Genomic DNA, 23,569 nt, shown 5'->3' on the forward strand with positions numbered 1-23,569 from the left:
TTCCCAGATTAAGGAGAGAATATTACAAGCAGCCAGGAAGAAACAATTTGAATATTGTGGAAACACAATCAGGATAACCTAGGATCTGGCAGCTTCTACACTGAGGGATCGAAGGGCTTGGAATGTGATATTACAGAGGTCAAGGGAGCTGGGATTAAGACCAAGAGTCACCTACCCAGCAAAACTGAGTATCATGTTTCAGGGGAAAATATGGTCATTCAGTGGAATACAGGACTTTCAGGCATTCTTGCTGAAAAAACCAGAGTTGAATAGAAAATTTGGCATCCAGATACAAGAAGCAAGAGAAGCATGAGAAGGTAAACAGGGAAAAGAAATCATAAGGAACTTATCAAAGTTGAACTATTAACATTCCTACATGGAAAAACAATAATTGTAACTTATGAAACTTTTCTCAGTAGTTGAAGGGATTAGAAATATATATATATATATGTCTTTATATGAGGGTATGCGGGCATATGAATACATATGTGAATGTGTGTATATATGTTTACAGGTATACATAGATAGAGGGCATGGGACCAATTGAACAGGAAGGGATGATACTTAAAAGGTGAAATTGAGAGGTGAGAAGAGTATAATGAGAGGATATGGGGAGAGACAGATTGGGGCAAACTATCTCATACAGAAGAGGCAGAGGAAAATGGTTGCAATGGAAGGGAAGAATAGGAGGGCAGAAAAGAATGGGTCAACCTTATTCCTATTGAATCTGGCTTGAGGAGGGAGGGAAATACACACTAAATAGGGGATCTCACCCTCCAGGAGAATGGGGGGGAAGGGGATGAGAGGGGGGATGATGGAAGGGAGAGCAGGCTTGGGGGGAGGGAAGTTGGAAGCACCCTTTTGAAAAGGGACAGGATCAAAGTAGAGAATAGAACGGGTGGGAGGGAAATGTAGTCAGTCTTTTCCAATATATCTACTATGTTATTGTTTTGCATTAGCCGCACATGTACAACCTATACTGAACTGCTTGTCTCCCCAGTGGGGGTGGGTGGCAGGGGGGGAAGGGAATGAATCTGGGATTGAAAGTTTTAAAATCAAATATTCAAATATATATATATATGTGTGTGTGTGTGTGTGTGTATATATATATATATATATATATATATGTACTATTATTAATACCATCTTACATGTAATTAAGAAATGGGATGTACAGGCACTGAGGCATAGAGATCCACTGGAAAAGTCAAAACGGGTATGGGTGGGGGAAAAATGGGGAGAAAATTTGTAACTCAAAATCTGGTGGAAACGAAAGATGTAAATCAGAAGTTAATAAAGCATTAAAAAAAAAACACAAAAGGAGGCATCTAATAAATGTTCATTGACTGAGTGACTGATTTTCTATTCAACCAGCTTTGAAGAGTAATGGATAGACCTGCAGACAGTGGTGCACAAGGTATCACTTGGAAGTTAAGGAAGAAATAGGGTATAGGGATAGACTAGGATGAAACTTCCAAAGGAGTTTTACAAAGGGGAAATTACTAAAAAGGGAGAGAAAAACCAGGTTTGGTGTAGGGAAAAACTATGTTATTAAAGGAAAACTAGGTGTATGGTGTAAGAGATGGGGGAAATCAGGTTTAATAAATGGAGATGTATAAAAAAGAGTAAAATGACAAGGGATTAATCTCTTCAGCAAATATATGTTCAACACTTTCTCGATGATAGACTCTGAGCTGTGCTTAAACCACCAAATAGTCATTTAAAAAAACAATTTACTGTTTAAAATATGTTTGAAGATGTATGTCTGGAAATGGGCCTTAAAACATCAGAATTATGGAAAGAAATTAAGTTAATAAAGTGTTAATGATCCCATTTGACCAACTTTTAACATTCTTTCTTCAAAGGTGGGGGTGGAAATCTGCTGACAGAAAACTCAACAAGTCAAAAACAGATCTCATCTTTGTACCAAATCTACCCCTCTTCCAAAATTCCTTATTGCTGTTAAGGGCACCACCATCTTTTTATATCCCCAGCTTCACAATATTGGGTCATCTTCATTTCTTCACTCTCATTCACCCCACAAAGCCAACCAACTGCCATATCTTGTTTCTATCTCCAAAACAACTTTTCACATTTATTCCCTTTCTCTCCACTTGGGCTGTTCGTCCTCAAATTCATGCTTTCCTCATTCTTCAACTGATTACTTTAATATCCTTCTAACAGTTCTCCCTATCTCAGACCTCCCTGCACTCCAATCCATTTTCCACACAGGTACCAGAGTGATTTCAAGTTCATGTCTGATTATATTGTGTCTCCCACCCTCAAAATTCTAGTAGCTCCCTATTGCCTCTAGGATCAAATGTAATGTCTAGCTCTTTTCTGCTTTTCTGACCTCTGCAGGCGCCTGCTTCCCTCCACACACTCTGTGATCCAGCCAAATTAACCTGCTTGCTATTTGGCAAACATGACATCCCAACTCCCATTCCAGGGGCTTTCAATGGTTTCTCCTCATACCTGGAATTCACTTCTTCCCCACCTCCGCCTCTTGGAATCTCTGGTTTCCTCCAAAACTTTGCTCAAGTGTCACCTTTCTCATGAAGCTTTCTATAAACTTCTACAACAAGATTTGGTATCTGATTGGATATGTGGGGTGAGAGTGAGGAGTCAAGGAGGGGCCTACAAGTTGGGAAGCTGGGTGATTAGGTGATGTTTCTCAACAATAGATGGGAGGAGGTAAAAGAAACACATTTTAGTAAACACCTACCATGTGTGAAGCACTATAATAAATGCTTTTTTTTTAAACAAATATAACTTCAGATAATGATAAATAATATTTATACAGAACTTACTATGTACCAAGCACTGTGCTAAGTGCTTTACATTTATTATTTCACTTTATTCTCACAACAACTCTGTGCAGTTGGTGATATTATTATCCCCAATTTACAGCTGAGGAAACTGAGGTAGCCAGAAGTTAAGTGACTTGGTCAGTGTCACACTGCTCTAGTAAGTGTCTAAGGTCAAATCTAAACCCCAGTCTTCCTGATCCCAGACCCAGTACTCTACTGTGCCACCTAGCTGCCTTTACTATATCATATTAGGGGAAAAAAATTCTGTAACTACTTAGCTACATTTCAATGGAAGATTACACACACACACACACACACACACACACACGGAGAGAGAGCACAGTGGATAGAGTTAAGTCACTTAACCCTGTTTGCCTCAGTTTCCTCATCTGTAAGATGAGTTGGAGAAGGAAATGGCAAATTACTTCAGTAGATTTGCCAAGAAAACCCCAAAAGGGGTCACAAAGAGTGGGCATGACTGAAAACAATAGCAACAAATAAAATATATATGTCCCATCCTAGGCATTCCACTGCTCACAGTGGCTTTCTATAATCTTTTGGTAGCTTCCTGGGGGCACTGGTAACTGCTATCACTAACATTTTTCCCTACACCAATCTTCTTTGCTCTGTAATCATACTGATCTATGACCAAAGTGGGAGTATAAGAGTGCTAAACATTAACTTAATAGAAGTGGAATTTTATTGGTGGCAGGGGTAAGGGAAACCAAAATGTCTTTTTTTGGCTCTCCCTGCTCAAAATATCTGCTTCAATATACATTGCTCACTTCAGTATTTGGCTTTGATCCTGAACACAATGGAGAATGTAAGATTAACCTTGAGGAGAGAGATCAAGACTGATTAAATACATTTGGGAATTTGCCCTTGAGGTTATAGCTAAATGAAAGGAGCACAGAATTCGAAGAGTAAAAGAACTCAGAGCAGAACTCTAGGATTGGGTGAAAGAATGGCTGCCAAAAAAGATGCCACATGTGATTACTTGAAGGAATTAAGGATGTTTAGCCTAGAAGACATATGGAGGACTCTTCAAGTATCTGAAGTTTGTCCCATGGAAGAGATAATTAGGCTTGTTCTGCTCGGCCTCAGGGGACATAGCTAGGAAGGATGGCCAGAAGTTGCAGGGAGGCAGATTTCAGCTCCATATAAGGGGAACCTTTCTAAGCAATTAGAGCTATCCAAAATTGGAATGAATTGCCTCGGAAAGTAGCGGGTTCTTCATCCTTTAAGATTTTCAAGCAGAAGTTGGAAAACCACCTGCTAGGGATGTTGTAGAAAGGATACTATTCTTGATGTGGGCTGGGCAAGATTTGCTCTGGTGGCTTCTTTAATTCTAAAGGAGTTTCCAAGGCCCGTCGTTTTTTTCCCTTCACAATGTCTTTTATATTTTCCCCTTTCTCTTTATTTGTATAAATACCAGACTAATTCAAATCCTCACGCTTGGACTATTGTAAAAGTCTCCTATGTGGTCTTTCCAATTTCAGGTCCTCCCTATTTTCCACCTATGGCTAAAAAGGTGTTGTTGTAGTTGTTTCTTCTTAAAAAAATTTTTTTTGGTCTTTATTAATTTGTTTACTTTTAGTTTACATGATTCAGTTCCACAATCCCTTGAGTTTCAAATTTTCTCCTCCTCCCTCTCCTCTCTGTGCCCTGCCACCCCCCCCCCCCTGCCCATGGCAGCATGCAATCAAGTATAGGATCTGCATTAGTCAGGTTATAAAGAAGGATTGTAATGTATGGAATAAACAATGGGAAAGAGGAAATAAAACCAAACAAGAAAAAGAAAGAGAGCAGGTAATTTGCTTCCATCTGCACTCAAACTCCATTCTTTCTAGTTCTTTCTCTGAATGTAGACATCTCTTTTCATCATGAATCTTTTGGAATTGTCTTATAACCCTGCATTGCTGAGAAGAGAACAGTCTATCAAAGTAGGTCATTGGTGTTGTTGTTTTTTAAATATTTTATCCCCCCCCCACCCCGAGCACAATTACATGTTAAAAAATTTTTTTGCATTAAAAAAGTTTTAAGTTTTAAATTCTATCGCCTCCTCCCTGAGAGAGGAAAACAATCCAATATAGATTATTCATATGCAATCATGTATAACATTTCCATATGAGTCATTTTGAACAAGAAGACTCAAAAAAAAAAAACAGAGGAAGGAAGGAAGCAAGGAAGGAAGAAAAAGCAAGCAAGCAAGCAATAGTATGCTTCAATATATATTTAGACAATATCAGTTCTTTCCCTGAAGGCAGAGAGCATATTTCATCATGAGTCCTTTGGGATTGTCTTGGATCATTGTGCTGCTGAGAATAGCGAAGTCATTCATAGTTTTTCATTGTACAATATTAATATTACTGTGTCCAATGTTCTCCTGGTTCTGCTCATTTCACTTTGCATCAATTCATGTAAGTCTTTCCAGGTTTTTCTTAAATCATCTTGCTTGTCATTTCTTTTAGCACAATAATATTCCATCATAATCGCATACCACAGCTTGTTTAGTCAATCCCCACCTGATGGACATTCCCTCAATTTCTAATTCTTAGCCACCACAAAAAGAGCTGCCAAAAATATTTTTAGCACTGCTCAAAAATGTATCATGTATGTATCCACACATTCTCATGTGGAATGAAATGTTCCTACCGCAGCATCAAAACAACATGCCCTTTCCCCCATATCTATCCAACCTCATCTTTCCCTATTTTTCAAAAGGGCTGCCCCTAGGAGGGTGCCATGCCTATATCATGCTCAAGGTATAATACACAGTGAGTATAAGCTCCATGAGTGATTTTATATAGGTGAAATAAAATGAAAATAAATTGGAGAGTTTTGAAGGCTGAATGCAGAAGTACACTTCTGCATTCTGGCTGGTGGAGTATTATACTTAAGACCTTCAGGCTAGGGGTGTTCTCCCTCACTCTATACCTCTGAAGCATGTTCCCACTGTAATGTAGAAGAAATGGGGCCAGAGACAGAAGTATGGAGCCTCCCATTATCTCATTATCAAATCAGGTATTTGTAAAGCACTTAGAGTACCTAGCACATAGTAGGCATGATAATGATAAACATTTATTAATGCTTATTCCCTTCCCTTTTCTACTCCCTCTGCTTCCTAAGATGGTCTCTCCATTTTACCTTTCCATTCCCTGCTCTCCATATCCCCCACCCTTAGAAATGACTTACTGCTACCCCCACAATTCTATGAGAACCAGGTCATCATCACAGACTGTCTTTCTTTCTGCTCTAGAATAATCCATTGCTATTATATCTTTCTATTCACAATTTACCTCCTCTTAGAAGTCCTTCTATGCAGGAAGGAACCCTACTCCATGCTGATCATTCATCGAATCTATATAATATCACAAATCTTAGAATCCATCCAGTTCAACTCATTTTATAGATGAGGAAACTGAGGTCCGGTCAGGTTAAGTGAATTGTTTAATTGTTTGTTTTTTTTTTGTTTTTTTTTGTTTTTGCTTTTTGGAGGGGAGAAGGCAGAGCAGTTGGAGTTAAGTGACTTGCCCAAGGTCACCCAGCTTGTAAGTGTTAAGTTTCTGAGGTCCAATTTGAAGTCAGGTCCTCCTGACCCGAGGGCCGGTGCTGTAGTCACTGTGCCACCTAGCCACCCCAATTGTTTAACTTTTAAAGCCCTGAACAACCTGGTCAAAATCTATCTTTCCAGACTCATCAGTTCTTAACCATTTCTTCCCTGCCTCCTCACCCCTAACTTTGTGATCCAGTCAAATTGACTCTGTTCCTCACTCAAGGCACTCTGTTCTCTGAAGAATACATAAACTCTTTGAGATTAGAGATTGTTTCATTCACTGCATTTTTATCTCTGAGCCTAGACAGTTCTTGACACATAATGTTTCCTGGGCAGCTAGGTAGTATAGTGGATAGAGTACTGGGTCTGAAGACAAGAAGATGCATCTTCTTGAGTTCAAATCTGGGCTCAGACACTTACTAGCTGTGTGACCCTGGGCAAGTCACTTAACCCCATTTGCCTCAGTTTCTGCATCTGTAAAATAAACTGGGGGAAAATATGGCAAACTACTCCAGTATCTTTGCCAAGAAAAATCCAAATATGGTCATGAAGAGTTGGATGTGATTGAAAGGACCAAATAACAATAACAAAAATGTTTATTGATTGGTTGCCTAAGGTCACACAAGCAGTAAGTGACAGAATAGGGATCTGAACCCAGGTCCTGCGACTCCAAATTTAGCAGCTATCTTTTCACCACTTGTATATTTGATTCATACTATTACATTTTGCCCTTTACGATAAGTTATTTTGTAAATGTAATTCTCAAGTAATATTACATGACTGTATTTTGACTCTGCCAAGTCTGTATAATCCCCAAGGATGGGGTGGCATCTAAATGCATCTACATTTCTTCCACAGCTCTATGAAGGGTACTCAATAATACACAGGTAAATCTAAAGAGAAATTAAAGTCAGGGAAAGTTTGAAGGAGGCAGGAAGGACCTGACATATTGAACCCAGTAGAATCATTTAAAAGGATAAGAATGGGGGAAATTTAGGGGAAGGAAACAAGCATTTGTGAATTGCTACTATGTACCAGGCATAGTGCTAAGCACTTAACATGTATTATCTCATTCGATCCTCTCAACAATCCTGTGAAGTAGGTGCTATTATTATCCCTATTTTATAGTTGAGGAAACTGAGGCAGAGCTTGAGTGACTTACCCATACTCACAGGTCTAATAAGTATCTGAAGCTGGATTTAACTCAGATCTTCCAGACACTAGGTCCAGTGCTCTGTCCCTTGCACCACAAGTTACATTGTTTGTATCTCATTACAATGAATGACAATTGGACTATCTAAATCCACTTGCTCTACTAAAATTTTGGCATATCCAATGTTATTGGAAATGACTGGCCTTGGCTTAAAAATGTTTTGTCAGATAGAAATTTTGTTTGAAATACAGGGGATTGTTTTTCACGAAACAATATAACTTAGAGATAATCATAAAGTCATAGTTTTAGAGATAGAAGAAACTTTATAGACCATCAAGTCCAAGTTACTTTTAAGGAACAATTAAGGCACAGAGAGATGAAATAACATTCTGATGGTCACACAGCTAATAAGTGTCTGAGGCAGTATTTGAACTCAGGACTTCCTGCCTATGTCAGCTTGGACACAGCACTATCTTACTGTACTTCAGTTTCTTAATCTGTAACACTGAGGGGGCTGAATTAAATTAGGAATTGACTGGGGTCCTTGAACTTAAAAATATTAATAAACATATTTCAATAGAATTGGTTCCTTTTATAATTCTATGTATTTTATTTTATGCATTTAAAAGCATGATTCTAAAAGGAATCTGCAGGTTTCAATAGGTTAAGGATAAGAGAGTCAAGGTTAAGAATCTTTGAACTATATGATTTCTAAGATCTAAGGCCTACAGGGGTCTCAGAAAGTTAGTAACTGCATCAGGATGTTAGAAACCTATTCCTCCTCTTCTGAAACCAGGTTCTAAAACACAGAAAATATATAAACAATGAAAGCAAACAAATCTGTCTTGTTCCTCCCATGTTATTCTCAAGATCTACTCCTTATGAATCACAACTCCATCTAAATTATATAGAGTGGAAAGTAAAGTAGGTCTAAACTATGTATATAAGAAAATCCTACATTTGTTCTCTGCTGATAGAAATAAAAGTACCCCACGAGTCTCACAATTGCAATGATCTTGGGAAAATAGTGTTTTAATTAAATTACAAAAAATAGTTATAAATTTAAGGCTTTACATAAGCCAAGGGCCTAGGAAATATGACCTGGAAATAGATGAAATCCATGATTATTCAAAAGACTGTAGATTTAGGGCTGGAAGATTATCTCAGTGTTAATCTAATTTAATCCTGCTTTTCAACATTAGATTTGAAAAGATTAAGGTTCAGAAAGTTTTACACAGGTAGTAAGTGGCAGAGCTAGGATCTGAACTCAGGCTCTCGGATTAAAATATTCAGAAATTTATTCTATTGTGCTCCTCTGCATTCTAGAGATCCAGTTTAATAATTTATATGGGGGTAAAAACACCCAATGCTGAAGAATGGCTATTTCCCTGACTACAGCATGCTGCTGGATAGGCAGTCCTTGCATTAGTTCATCAATTACCTTGGAAAGACACTGCAGATGAATGAGTAATGCCTAGAACTGGATTATGGAAGATTTATTTTTTGTTACTTATTTGTTGTTCAGTCACATCTGACTCTTCATGACCCCATTCAGGGTTTTCTTGGCAAAGATGATGGAACAGTTCGCCATTTCCTTCTCCAGCTCATTTTATAGATGAGGAAACTGAGCCAAACAGGGTTAAGTTGATTTGCTCAGGGTCACACAGCTTTTCTGAATCTGGGGCTAGATTTGAACTCAGAAAGATGAGTCTTCCTGACTTTCTGCCACTCCCTGATTTCAGGCTCAGCACTCTATCCCCTGTACCACCTAATTGCCCTTCTGTGGAAGATACAGGGTTGGATTGAACTGGGGAAATGGAAGAACATTTTAAATTATTCCAAGTGACTCCCTAGCACAAAAAACACTTAATCTTTTTCTCACTAATATTCTTTGAGTAGTAATTTATGGCTGTGAATCACAGAATAGCATAATAGAGAGATGAATAATATGAATATAGAGGTTTTAGCACATTACCGATAATAACTTGAAAGTTAAAAGTGGAGTGTGACCTTTGATTAGAGAAATGCAAACTAAAACATCTCTGGGGTAGCACCTCACACTTATCTGATTGACTAATATGACAGAACAGGAAAGTTATAAATGTGGGAGAGGGTATGGGAAAATTGGGACAGTAATGCACTACTGGTGGAGTTGTAAAAGGATCCAACCACTCTGGAGAGCAATTTGGAACTATGCCCAAAGGACAACGAAACTGTGCATACCCTTTGATCCAGCAATACCACTACAAAGTCTGTATTCCAAAGAGATCATAAAAAAGGGAAAAGGATCTACATGTGCAAAAATATCTATAGCAGTACTTTTTGTGTTGGCAGAATATTGGAAACTGATGGGATGCCATCAATTAGGGAATGGCTGAACAAGCTGTGGTTTATGAATGCAATGGAATACTCTTGTTCAATAAGAAATTATGAACAGGCAGATTTCAGAAAAACCTATAGGGACTTGAACAAACTGATGTAAAGTAAAATGAGAAGAAACTTAAAAACATTGTACACAGTATCAGCAACATTGTTTAATGATTAACTATGAGTGACTTGGTTCTTAATAACACAATGATTCAAGTACAAAGGACTCAAGAAGGAAAATGCTATTCATTTCCACATAAAGAACTGATGGACTCTGAATGCAGATCAAAGCATATTTTTTCACTTATTTTATTTTTTCTCACCTTTTTTTCCTTTTGATCTGTTTCTTCTTTCACAACTAATATGGAAATTTTTTTTACATGACTGCACATGTATAAACTATATCAAACTTTCTACCATTTTCAGAAGGGAGGGGAAGGAGAAAAAACTGGAACTCAAAATTTCATAAAAATTAATGCTAAAAATTTTTTTGACATGTAACTTGAGGAAAAATAAAATACTATTTTTAAAAAAAGAGTAAATACTCATTAGATCAACAGAGTTGGAGTCATGAAATGTGAATTTTAACCCAACCTCACATATTGACAACTGTGAGATCTTGAGCAAATCATTCAACATCTCTCAGCATTAATTTCCTCATCTGAAAAAAAAAATGAGGATATTGTCTTCACAGACTATTTCTGAGGATCATGAGATATGTTAAGTGTTTCCCATACTTTAATGTTGGTTATTATTATTGGTACATATTTTGGTACATGTTTACTATTGCTTAAAAAAACCGCTTTTTAAAAATATAAATATATAAATAAAAGTGGAGTGTGATATATATCATCCAGAAAATAGGTGATAGGAAAAAGAACAGAGCAATCATATGGCAAGAAAAAGGTCTAGCAGAATGTTAGAAGACCTGGAGGAAGGCTTTCAAAATATCAAGTACATCTTCAATGAAGGATTTATGGGCCAATATGGACAGGAATCCCAATGGATAAAAAGGGCTGAATGGCTTATGATATAAGAGCAGAGATCCATTAATCAAGTAATCAATAAGCATTTATTAGGTGTCCAGTATGTGACAGGCACTGTGCCAAAAGCTGGGGATACAAATACAAATATAATCTCTTCTTGTGAGAAACTTGAATTCTGGTGGGAGGTACAACAAATATGTGTGCGTGCACATGCACACACAGAAGTATAAATGACATATGGCAGTTCTTACACCAATTAGCAGAGGGATCAGGTCCACAAGTGCCCACTACACTTTTAGCCTAAGTGAGATAGGAAGATCCAATCCCACCCAACCCACTAGTCTCCAAAAGGTGATTTTTTTCAAAAGATCACGGTCACTTTTTGATCTACCTTTATTTCAGCAGATTTGTTAACATAACCCTCTAAAGTAACAGCATCTGAAACTATTATTAACTTCAAGACTAAAGCCGAAGTGGTCCCTTTCTTAATGTTCTCACACCTTAGTTGCACATCGTTCAATTCCAGGCAGCAGCAAAGCACCTTTCTTCTTTTCTAGTCAAGATGATCCCCTTTTACCTCACACACTGTGCCTCCCATGAAGTAGACTGACAAACTGCACTTCCATGTAACCTTGATCTTGTCTTGCCCCCCCCCCCACCTTTGATTGCCTGCCCACCTGTTAAAATCTTGCCTTTATCCCCCAAACCTCAGTTTTGCCTTTACCCCTTCTGTTAAGTGAATTCAAATGCTCACCTTAAATGACTTCAGATCATGCTTGGATCTCAGCTAGCCTCTATTCCCTTCAGTAAGCTACACAATTGTTTCCACTGCTTGCTTTCCTGTTAAAGATTTCCTGCCTAACTGAGGCTGAGCCTTGGCTACATTTAATTGTGTTAATTGGCTGGCTGTGTGTTTTTCCCTCCCCATATGTGAGTCCTATCAGCCAACATGCTTTTCAAAGCAGCAAGAGGAGAAAGGTAATTTCTTTAATAGAACCATAATAAATTTTCCCCTTCTGAATCAAAATTTCATGTAAAAGTAGGAGACTTGTGATTTGGCCAAAGTGCAAATATTTTCAAAGTATTCCATGTGAACAGATGAAATTCTTTAAGGAATCATGACTTGTAAAGAATAATGTAAGTTGGAACAGACCTGGAAATATTATGTTTTATGGAAATTCAGGTAGTACTTAAAGAAACTGTGCTCTGGGCTGTTAAAATTCTTAGGACAAAAACATTTACATTCTGTTTTCAGGTAGTATCCCTAAAGTCTCTTCCAACTGCAATATTCAGTGATTCTATACCTGTAAATCATTTCAGTGGTTCTCACCTTTTTTTTTAGTGAGCATAATGACCCTCTTTTTCATATCAAAAAAGGTAAGAGACTCCCCTGCAATTTGGATGATAGTATTTGTACTATTAGTATCTATTAAGAAAATACATAGCAATAAAAATCAACTATGAAATGAATAACATGTAAATGAATTTATATTTATTAATCACAACAGCACTGACTTAAATTTGAAAAAAGCTAATATACATGTGTGCAAAAAAACATTATTCATTCAATCTACCAAATATAAGCTTATTTCTTGAGGGGAGTCGTGACAAATTTTGATGAGGCTACTAACTAGAGATCAAAATGCTGTTGTACTGATCCTAGAGGTCCCAGTCAATAAGTTAGAAACCACTATTCTGGTATAAAGACTTGGACTAGGAGTTGGAAGACTTAGTTCAATCCTAACTTTGCTACTAAATAGTGGTAAATACTTGGCTAGTCACTTACCATTTGTAGGCTTCAATTTCTTCATCCCTAACTATTAGGGGAGTTGGATTAGATGACCTTGAAGGGTCAGATATTTAGGGTTAACTTATTCTATAGTTTTAGTGCTTGGCACTATCTGATGCACTATAATAATGGTAACCACATGGCATTTCATAAAGTTGCAAACTGGCTTTTGTAAATGAATGAAAAAATAATCATGAGCCTATTAAATACTAATTATTTTGGTAAGCATTGGTGTTACAAATTATTGTTATTCTTCAAGAGAAACTGAACTGGGATCTCTTTGGTAAGAGCATGACTTTGGAATTTACTAAGTAAATTATTTTCATTTAGTGTATTAAATTGTGCCCTACTGACTAGAGAAAGTGAATGCTGTGATAATAATAACAGTATAATTTGACCTTATCTCAGTCAGCTCCTGGCTTTTTTCTCATTCATTAGATCATATCTTTTTATTCTCTGGTATTTCACCTAGAATTTGAAAATTTGGAAGGGAAGAGGGTCTCAAAATAATGATTAGTTTTGTTTGTATTTGGAGTTGAATATTTAGAATCTTTCCTCAAACATATAATTGAAGTTATTTGGTGAAATGATGAAAACAATTTCATTTTATGACAATGACATGCTTGAATAGGACATTAAGGATGTTTGATGCAACCCATAGGCCACTGATTAGTATTGGCTTTTCAAAAGAGATAATAAAGAAATTTATAAAGAGACCAAGCCAACTAAAATAAGTTAATTTAATAAGTTTCTCACTTTCTTTTTAGAATTTGCACAATGAATGGGAACTTATCAGAACTTAACAGAAATCCAAACTGGCAGCTTTTTGAAGGCAGAAGACATCTGTGGCTCATATCTCTTTGTATTCATGGCACCCAGTAGCCTGCTTTGTGCAAAAGACACTGCATCAATGTTTAATGATGATGATAAGTAGTATCTGTATCAGTAACAAATAACAAATTAAAAAAAAAAGTTTTAGTCTGTGAGAATGCATCAATATTTTCCTGAATGTAAAGTCATGTTCTCACAGTATGAATTAACCCTGAAGATACTTAAAAGGTAAGGTATCTTAAAGCTAACAAATACTTTTTTTTCTTTATCTCAACACCAGGTATTGCTAGTGTTAAATATTCATTAAACTTGGATATTCTCCCTGGCAAAAAGAATACAAATAGTCCATCATCTATCCTGACTGAGAGTTTTATGGTATGCTACAAAACAAATTTCACTGAATGAAGCTTCTCACCTAGTTTTTCTGGAACTTGGTTTCTATTCTCTGTTCTCTTACAGTTATTTGATGAATGTCCCATTTGTTTTCTGCTGGAAACCTCCAAAGTGAATAAACTTGAATTGAGGGCAACTGAGAAAGGCCCTGGCTCTGATTCAGCTTACTTTTTCCTCCTTCCTTTTTTTTTTAAATACGTCTTGGCTCATAAAAATGTCAGAATCTGACAAACTCTAAACTGATGCAAATATTTTTTTTTAAATTACCAGAAAAAAATAAAACATTTTCTTTAAAAATTCCTTTGACTATTGAAAAGATTCACTTCACCTGATATGGATATTAAAGAAAGCCAGGATCACTGAGGATAAAACTTTCTATCCAAAAAGCAAATTCTAGGATCTTCACATACCTTGCAATTATTTTCTATCAGTTATCCACTTCAAAATACATTCATATATAAAGTCTATATATACTTATTGAAAATTTAATCTGCTGTATACAGTATACAATGTTCACTATCATCCAAAACATGTTCTGTCTTTGTATCCCCAATGTCTACAATGCATGACATATAGTAGGTACTTAACAAATGCTTGTCAATTGATTGACTATTAAACAGATTATCTCTGAAAGTTAATGTGGTTGAAAAATTTAGCACCCCGAGGCCAACTTGGTGAATATCTCTTCTAGTTTAGCTAGTCTGGGCTCACTGTGACAGATGGAGAATATATCTCCACACCGAAGGCATGGTAAGATTTACCATACCTTGAACACCCAGTGGCTCCTCCATACCATGATGAAACATTGGCAGGTAATGTGAGTAGGCAGGAATGATAACATAAAAAAATTTCTGCTTTCAAGAACCTCATAATCTCAAGACCCTTTTGTTTCCTTCTTTGAGAACAACAGAAAATATCTACTGCGTTAGAGCATAATGCTCCTTCTAGCTTGCTTTTCACTACATCAGACAGGCCAGTTCTGATGTATAAATTTGTTCTTTCATTTGCATTAATAAAAAAGCATTTTGGTACAACAGAAAGAGCCCTGGCTCTGGACTCAGAAGTTGTGAGTTCAAATTCCAGTTCTGACCCTTACTACTTTTATGATTCTGAACAAAAAGTTCTTCTCAAGCCTTTCTTTTTCTTTTTTTTTTTCCTTTTGGAGGGCAGTTGGGGTTAAGTAACTTGCCCAAGGTTTCACGGCTAGTTTTTTTTTGTGTGGGTGTTAAGTGTCTGAGGCCATGTTAAGTGTCTGAGGCCAGAACTGAACTCGGGTCCTCCTGACTCTGGGCCGGTGCTTTACTCACTGCGCCACCTAGCCGGCCCTCAAGCCTAAGTTTCTTGACTGTAAAATGAAAGGGCTGTACTACACTGTCACTATGACCTCTTTCAGCTCCAGATCTACGATCCCATGATCCTCCATGTCCTCCATTATATTGTAAACTCTTTAAAGGGAAGGATTCTGTGTCTTTTACTTTCTTTGTGTCATCACAACATACCTATTTATGGGTCTTATAGACAAGGTACACTTGTTAAGTTTTAATAATAAAATGTTTTATCTAAGAACATTCATGGCAAAAAAAAATGTGAATTTCTGAATTCAAGAAAACACTTGAAAACACTTCTGGTGAAATAAAGCATAAATCAGACAGTAAGCTTTATATTTATTCCTGACAATAGTTTCTTGCTCAGGCTCTTTGGAAGAAATTGGTGGAATTTCTTGGATGAAATTCTTAAGTGTAATTTAAAATATTATTTTCTCTATCTTGAGCATAACTTGTTGTCTCTCAACTCTTGCTGCACAGTAGTCTTATTTTATGTTATAGCTGGATTTATTTTAAAACTAATCTTGACCACAACTTCATGAAGGAGGTTTTTCATTTCACCCTAAGGCATCCTTTCAAATCAATGACTTTGCAGGCCACAAAGTGAAATTCAAATATCACAGTATTTAGGCATGGTTTTACCAACTAAAAAGTTTGAAAGGGAAAGGCTTTCTAGGCATGGTAAATATATATAGGATTATTAAATGAAGATTTGTACTTAATCATAATCTATCCTAAGAAAAAATAACAAACTCTTTTGGTCTACTTCTTTCGCAATCCCTAGGTCCACAAGGTAGAAATATAAGACCTTTAGAATCAAAGGTGCTGGTATTATAAAAAAGATCACTGGTTTCAAATCTTGTGTTTGTCACTTCCTAGATCTATGAGTTAGGTAAGTCATTTAACTTTTCTGTGTCTCAGTCTCCTCAACTGTTAAATGAGGGATTTGGTATATGTGATCTCTAAGGTCCTTCCCAGCTCTAAATCTTATAATTTCATAAGATGGAAAAAACCATGTCGTGCATTGCTTATACAGCACAGTGAGGAACCTAAGTATCTCATACAACCTCAGAGAAAGCTGTTTTCTTACTGTAGGCATTTGGGCAAGAAAATTTGGCTACTTAAATTGCAGTTACTATATATATACCATATATTGGTTTATGTGCATGTAAACATCTATGCTCAATGTATCAGCACAGAGAAAGTCCTAAAGAAAATAACTTTGTGTCTTTTTGTAGCTACAAATTCTTCTTGGATAGTGGATTTTAGTAATCACTGTTTCTTCAGTTCTAGCTTTCTGACAGAAGGAATGACATCAAGATAGATCAAAATGCTGTTTCTTACCTTAGTTAAATGTACTATATTTTTGCTATACTTTTTTCCTTGTGGGTCTTGGAAAGTTAGAGCCATGGAAAGATGGTTGGAGAGATGAAAGGAGAAATATTGCTCTTCATCATTATAAATCAGCTCCAAAGCCAAGTTTGGTTTATGATATGAAAGTCATCTGTCTGTATTCCTTTCATTAAAAAAGGATTTACTTTTTCCCTTAACACCCACAGAATTTGATAAGGAATATTTTCTGCCTTCATTGCATACCCTCATTGTGGTGAGTCATCAGTATCAGTGTACAAAAGAGAGCATACTGCATCCAAAATATATTTTTCAGCTATATTTTATGCTACTTAATTGACCTCGGAATTCAAGGTATATCTGGTAGAGAAAAATGAGAGGGTTAAAGCTGAAAATATTTTGAGAAATAAAAAAAATACGATTACTTAAAATAGAACCAAAGTGATCCCAAATGACATCATGTCACATTTCCATCCACCTTAAGTTGCAGACAGTTTGACTGACTGCTATTTACAGTGGATGGTGTTGAACTCAACCTTTGCTTCGGTTAGCTCCTGAGTGATGTCAAACATACAGCTCTGTCAGCCCATCAGGTTTTGGGGAAGTTTGGGACTTGACAGTGTGGCAGACAGAACACTAGATACAAGTACAAACTTAAAAAAAAAGTCCTGGAACAACACATTCATAAAATTTAAACCATTTAAAAATATAGATTCAACAAAAATGACAGCTTTCAATGGCTTCTAACAATTTTAATGTAACCATGTGACAATTTTATCTCTGACTTCAGCTAACAACCCCATCAAAAAATGATCTGGTATTAAGCACAAATTCTAAGACTTGATGCTTTTGTCTACTATAATAATATCAATCTGTATTTAATTTAAAACATTTTATTTGGGGAATTCTTTGTTGCTAGTTTATAAGCTCCCAAATGTCATACAATGGAAGACCTTATAGCATGACAATAAGTTCTGCAGTTACATGAATCAATGACACCAGAGATAACTGCAATTGTTATAAGAAAAGACTAGAGGCAAAAAAAAAAAAAAAACCCCAACACAAAAACCACACAGGGATGACTGGCAACTTGATTGCAACTTGGCCAAATGTCAGGTTCCAATATTAAACCCAAATGAAAAAAATCTTATTTGTATACTTTATATAAACAGCAGAAAAGTGGTTGAGCAAAGGTAATGGATCTTTGCATACATCATTCATCACCTTCCTATAGTCCAGAGTATATAATTACCAAAGAATTGGAGACGAGGCCAAGGAACCATTCCCTTAAAATAAATTACCAGGCCTCTAAGATACTTATCAAATGGATACACACGCAGGCAAACTTCTATAAATAAATCCAATCTAACGGCTCTGTAGATACAACAGGAGCCAAGACACGGCCACTGCAGCTTTGCCTTCATGCCAAGTTGTCCTCCTAAAGCTGTTCTGCTTTTTACCCACGTGGGACTTGGAACAGATTAGTGGGAACATAGACATATAGACACACACACACACACACACACACACAGATTTTTTTCCCCCACATTTCACTACACAGACTCATCTGGGAATAGTGTTTGCCCAGACCATTAAGAGTTGGTGCTAAGGAGGTCACCATTGTGTCTGACTCCTATGAGGGTCTATTTAGTTTCACTCTCCTTGACTGTCAACTAGCTAGATGTCTAGTCTAGCTGGGAGAACCTGATCATAAATGGGTGAAATAGTGAGGTCTAATCACTGCAACTTCATTATACTGAATAAAGAACTTAGAGAAAATACCTTACAAACAGTGAGCAGTCATATCACCCTCCAATCTGAAAGACAGCACATTATTATGTGTATTCATTGAAAAGGACATGTATTTTTAAAAAAATATGCATCAGTGTCATAGCCAATAGTACCTTAGATATGTGTTATGAAAATTCAAGTTCTCTTTCACAGCTCTGAGCCCCAAGTCTAAGACCATGGTCTGGCATACTACTACCATTTTAAATCTTTCTCTCTCCTTGCCAGGGCTCTACAATTGTCCTCTCCCTTCTTCATTTGAATAAAAACACAGTTAAATAATTTGGGTTATTAAAGTTTTCTGAGTTCTCATTCACTCCCTTTGGAAACTGGGAAGGAAAATGGAGAAGGAAAACTTAAGAAACATCATCTCAGGGTCTGCAGTTTGAAGGGGTTTCAATGATACAAGATCTGCCTTCACATGCTATACTACCTATACAGCTTCTATGATTCAAGAAAGGAGAGGCTGTTGAGGAATGGGAGTAAAGGGAGGGTCTGGAATTGGCAGTGGGAAGCCAGGAGTATGCTCCCTGGTTCTGTGAATAGTGTGTGAGTGGCATGAAAAAAATCCTGGCCAGCGCTGGAGAAGTTAGGAAGGGATGTGGTATCTTCAGAGAAAAGCAAGGTTTCCTTTAGTTCCAGAAGATGAGTGGATGAGAGGGATGAGAGAATGATGAGATGGGGCAAGAGAGAATGAGATTTTTGTCTAGTCAACTAGAGCACAGTTCTGAATCATGGGAATGAGAGCAACTAGAAGCTAGGGTTTGCAAATAATAGTTTGGAGAAGATATAAGTAAGCAGAAGCTCCTAACATAAATAAGGCCCAGGTTTCTAATAAGAAAGTTGGTGTGATGGAGCCACTAGATAGTGTCTTAAGTGTTTCATTCAGTCATAGCACTCAAATAAGGTTTTTTAACATGGTCCATTAAGAGACTTCCAAATGAGGAATTTTCCTTGAAAGAAGTATTTTCTCCAAGGAATACTTTACAAAATGCAGACTTCCTGCTATAACACTTCAAATTATTGATTATGCAAGAAGAAATTCCACTTTGTGGATTTTCTAGCTTTCCTGGTGTTCTTCCCTTTTAAGCAACCTCTGTTTCAGCCTTTTCATTTCTCATGAACACCTTTACCACACTGTAGAAAGGAAAAGGAGGCAAAACCAAATTATGTCAATGTTTCTATCTGAACAACTTTGATGAAAGGCTCAACAGGTGATAAGACTGGAATAAATTACCGAAATGGAGGTTTTTAATTAAACTCAGGATTTCATTTTTTCCTTTAAACTTTCATATAATTAACAAGGAAAAGATGGCTGAATTTGATGGGGCTTGTTTTTGGTGATTATTCGTCATTACTTTGACCAGATCAGATGTTTTAGAATGCCTACTCCAGTAGACAAGTTGAATGAGTCAGATATACATCAAAGATATAATCCTGAAATGAATGAATAAAAGGGAAAAATCCTATTAAGCTCTTACTATATGCCAATCACTATGTTAGGCCTTGGAGATACTAATAGAAAAAATGAAATAGTTTCTGCTCTCAAGGAGCTCACACTCTATTTGGGTAGAACAACATATAAAGAAAATTTAGGTGCAGAGTGGGTGGAAAAGCCTGTAAGTCCTAAGAATACAATGTCAGGGTAAATGGTAAGGCATCCTGATCTTCTGTTGCACTGGAAGGAATAGAGTTGATGATTTCCATTTTATCCAAGCTACATGGGCAATCAAGAAGCCCAGGCTCTAGCCAAGCCAAGGGAGAACATGATTGTAAGTAGAACACTGGCCACTGAATAATTGTTTTGTTTTGCTATAGCAACTTATGAAATCATCCACTTATACATGGAGGGGCTGTAATTTAGGTCAGAGAAAGTAACCAAACCAATGAAACTACAGCTCTTTTAGAGCCAGAATTAAAGCAATAGCTGGGAAAAAGCTGCCAGATATTCTTTGCAGATCACAAAAAATACAGGACCTATGTTATGTACTGAGTTCAAGATTAGTTTAAGAACTAATCCTTTCATAAATTGGGTTGAAAAAGCATCATTAATATTGTATGAGAATTTCCTGTTATAAGAAAAAATAAGAACAAAGAAGTTGGAAGATAAAGATGGAGACTATCATCAGGAAAAAAAACCCTACACAAACAATCTAAAGCAGATATTGCACATAATCTAAATCAACAAACCAAATATTTTAATTTCAGAAGATCTAAAGGAGTTTATGAGAGATTTTTTTCTATTAAAATGATACTTTGAAGTCACTAAAACTAGCTAGGTTCAAGTCCTGCTTCTGACAAAATCATATCATGTGATGCTGACAAAGTCATTTTTCTGCACCTTAGGCAACTCTCTCAAGGCTATACCTTGCTAAGTAGGTGCCAATCTGTATTGGTAGAATCAATATCCTCACAAGAAGTTTCTTAGGCCAATGAAGTCTCAAGTTCAGTCTTCTCTACCCAAGGTGGGAAAAAAGATAGATGCTTTCATTTTGGTAACTGTTTGAATTCTCCAAATAGTTCTCAAGAGTCATTTAATTTCAAGTTGTCTTTTCCTCATTCAGGATGTAGGATTTGCTATATATCAATGGCCCCTTATGGCATGGGAACAACACAGTTACAGCAAAATATTGTTAGATTCTCTGTGAGATATATAGCAATACTGGCTATGAGAGTGACACTATATTATGTTGCATTGTAATGATATTTCCAGAAATAAAAAGAATTACACATTAATAAAGCAATAAAAATATGTATGTAACCATGACTACTGTCATAAACTCAACATTTTATACAGCTGTGAATATTTTTTAAGAATTATTGCCAGCAAGATCTCAGAGAGCTTATTGGAGGAAGAGCCAGTTAGCATTACAATCCCATTTGAAGGCTGGTACCTTCAAAGATGCCATCATCCTCCTGACACTAGTATAATACACTAAAATTTTAATGCATCTCCTAAAAACACCCCTTGTTTATTCCAACTTTCAAGTTAATCTTGAAAAATAATAAAAACTCAGAATTTAAGAGCCTGATGGTTTTAATGGCATTTCATTGGAGAATCACTTTTCCAAGGCCATTGTCTCATCCCTTTTATAAATTATACATCCTTTATGAATCCCTATAGGGACAAATGATTTGTTTCTAATTGAACTTCCACAAAACTTTTGAGGAGATTCCTGAAGATATGAATCAGAACTATTTAAGGAAAGGCATGCATGTCTCCAAGGTCTTTCTTTTGACCAAGACATTACTTTTTTTTCTTTAACCCAGCTACTCTGCCCAAAGCAGACTTCAATAATAAATCAACAAGTATTGAAGTAAGGCAAAAGTATCATTTTGTATCATTTTTCTTATATCCTTTCTGATTCCTTCTTCTCAATCATATATGTAGACCAATACATAAAAGGATTGTTTCAATAACAGTATATGTAGAAAGTCAGGGAAAGAGCTCCAAGGGCCAAAACCAAGAGCTAGAAGCAGCCTAGGCAGGTGCTTATGGACACATGACAGTATAGCATTCTATTGAAACAAAGAAACTATAGGTATCATGGGGCTAGATTCATGAGGCTAACCCAATAGCTTGGAAATTACTTTCCTTTCAAATATTCTTACTAAATCTTTTCCGGTTTTCTTGCTCAACAGATACCCCTTTGCCTAAAAACCACGACCATACTATATGGACTATTTAGTCAAATCTGAATATTTGGGGAAGTGATTTGGGAATATGGGAGAAGATACATTCTTAGGCCCCTAGTTTTCTTCTGCCTTCCATTCCCCCATAAAGTTGCATCATTATTCAGAAGCACCAGGATCAAAGGGAAGTGAGGATAATGAAAGATGAACCTTGAACAAGACAATTTTGTTTACCACCTGCAGCTTTTGGAAAGGGTTTTAATAGGAATAAGAGAGAATGAAACTTGCAGTTAAAATTATTTTGGGGATTTTATCTGTGGAATTTCACTGTTCATTCTTTTCTAACCTATCAAGGAGTACAATCTAGGGCAAGTTAACTCTCAGCCTCAGTTTCCACATCTGTCAAAGATAATGTTATTTTCATTATCTACTTCACAGGTGGTTGTAAGGAAAAAGCACTTTGCATATATATTTCAAAACTATAGGGATGTATTTTTTTTTTATTAAAACCATAGTTTGTGTCTATTCAAGACTTGCCAACTTAGTTCTCATACTCACCAACAGAGTTAACCTCTTATTATCTCCCAAACCCTGACCAACACTTCATGATACCCAACCTCCTCTTTGGTTCCAAATATACCTGCTTCCATTTCCCTGGTCTTCTGAGTTCTGATTCTGTGTGAATTAGCACAGATGAGCCTGTTTACTTGCCCTGCTTCCTGGAGAAGCACTGATGTGTCCCGGGTGGCTTGGGGTGCTGCTTCTGAAGGTAGTGATGACAGTAAGTAAAGTGTTTTGGGGAATGTTACTGCTCTTGGTGCCAAGTGGATGAAGGAAAATGAAGAGATTCAGAGTCTCTCAGGAAAGTGGTATTACTGCAGGCCTGGAAGTGGTGAGGAATAAAATGAGCTAACCAGTAAGGGGGGAAAATTACACTTAGCTTTTCTCCTAAAAGACTAACACTGCAGCCAAAGACTCAAGTTGAAGGTGAGAGATACTTCCAGAGATATTAGCTATTCACAAGGTGACTACCTGAAACTCTCCATTTTGGCTTTGAGAAATGAGAAATCAATTTCTCAGTATACATTATTGTTTACACATGTTTATAAAAACTCTTTACTGGAATTATGGATTGACTCAGAGCAGCAATTCTCAAACATTTTAGTCTCAGGACTCCTTTACATTTTGAAAAATTATCAAGGACCCAAGAGTTTTTATTTATGTTTTTCGAAGGCTACTGACCATATTAGGAATCAAAATGTCATTATTATTATGAAAATAGCTTTGACTTCATATATCCCATTCAGGAAAGGGTCTCAGGGGACCCCTACAAGATTTGAGAGTCAGTCAGGAAATCAAGAAGACCAAGATTTTCAAGTACTGTTTTGGTGACACACTGGTGATATGACCCTGGACAAGTAACTTAACCTCTTAGTGTCCCCAGAAGCCTTTTGAATTTTCTCACTGGAATATCTTCATCTACAAACTCATTTACTTTTCCAATGTGGGATTAGTGTACAATCTGGTTCCCACCCATTTTTTTAGACACTTCATACTATTCCTCTGTAAGTACTCTGTTTGACCTAAA

The 23,569-nt window shown here is 36.6% G+C and overlaps 1 protein-coding gene across 4 annotated transcripts in view; it reads right to left on the minus strand.

Annotated features, from left to right (window-relative positions):
- The window catches only part of AIG1 (androgen induced 1), a 326,437-nt gene that overhangs the window by 149,330 nt on the left and 153,538 nt on the right, over positions 1-23,569 (minus strand). The window lies entirely within an intron of this gene.

This window comes from Petaurus breviceps, unplaced genomic scaffold, assembly GCF_028583685.1.
Source record: "Petaurus breviceps papuanus isolate PSGF00001 unplaced genomic scaffold, PetGlider_PUasm1.0 90977, whole genome shotgun sequence".
In the NCBI taxonomy this organism is placed as follows: domain Eukaryota; kingdom Metazoa; phylum Chordata; class Mammalia; order Diprotodontia; family Petauridae; genus Petaurus; species Petaurus breviceps.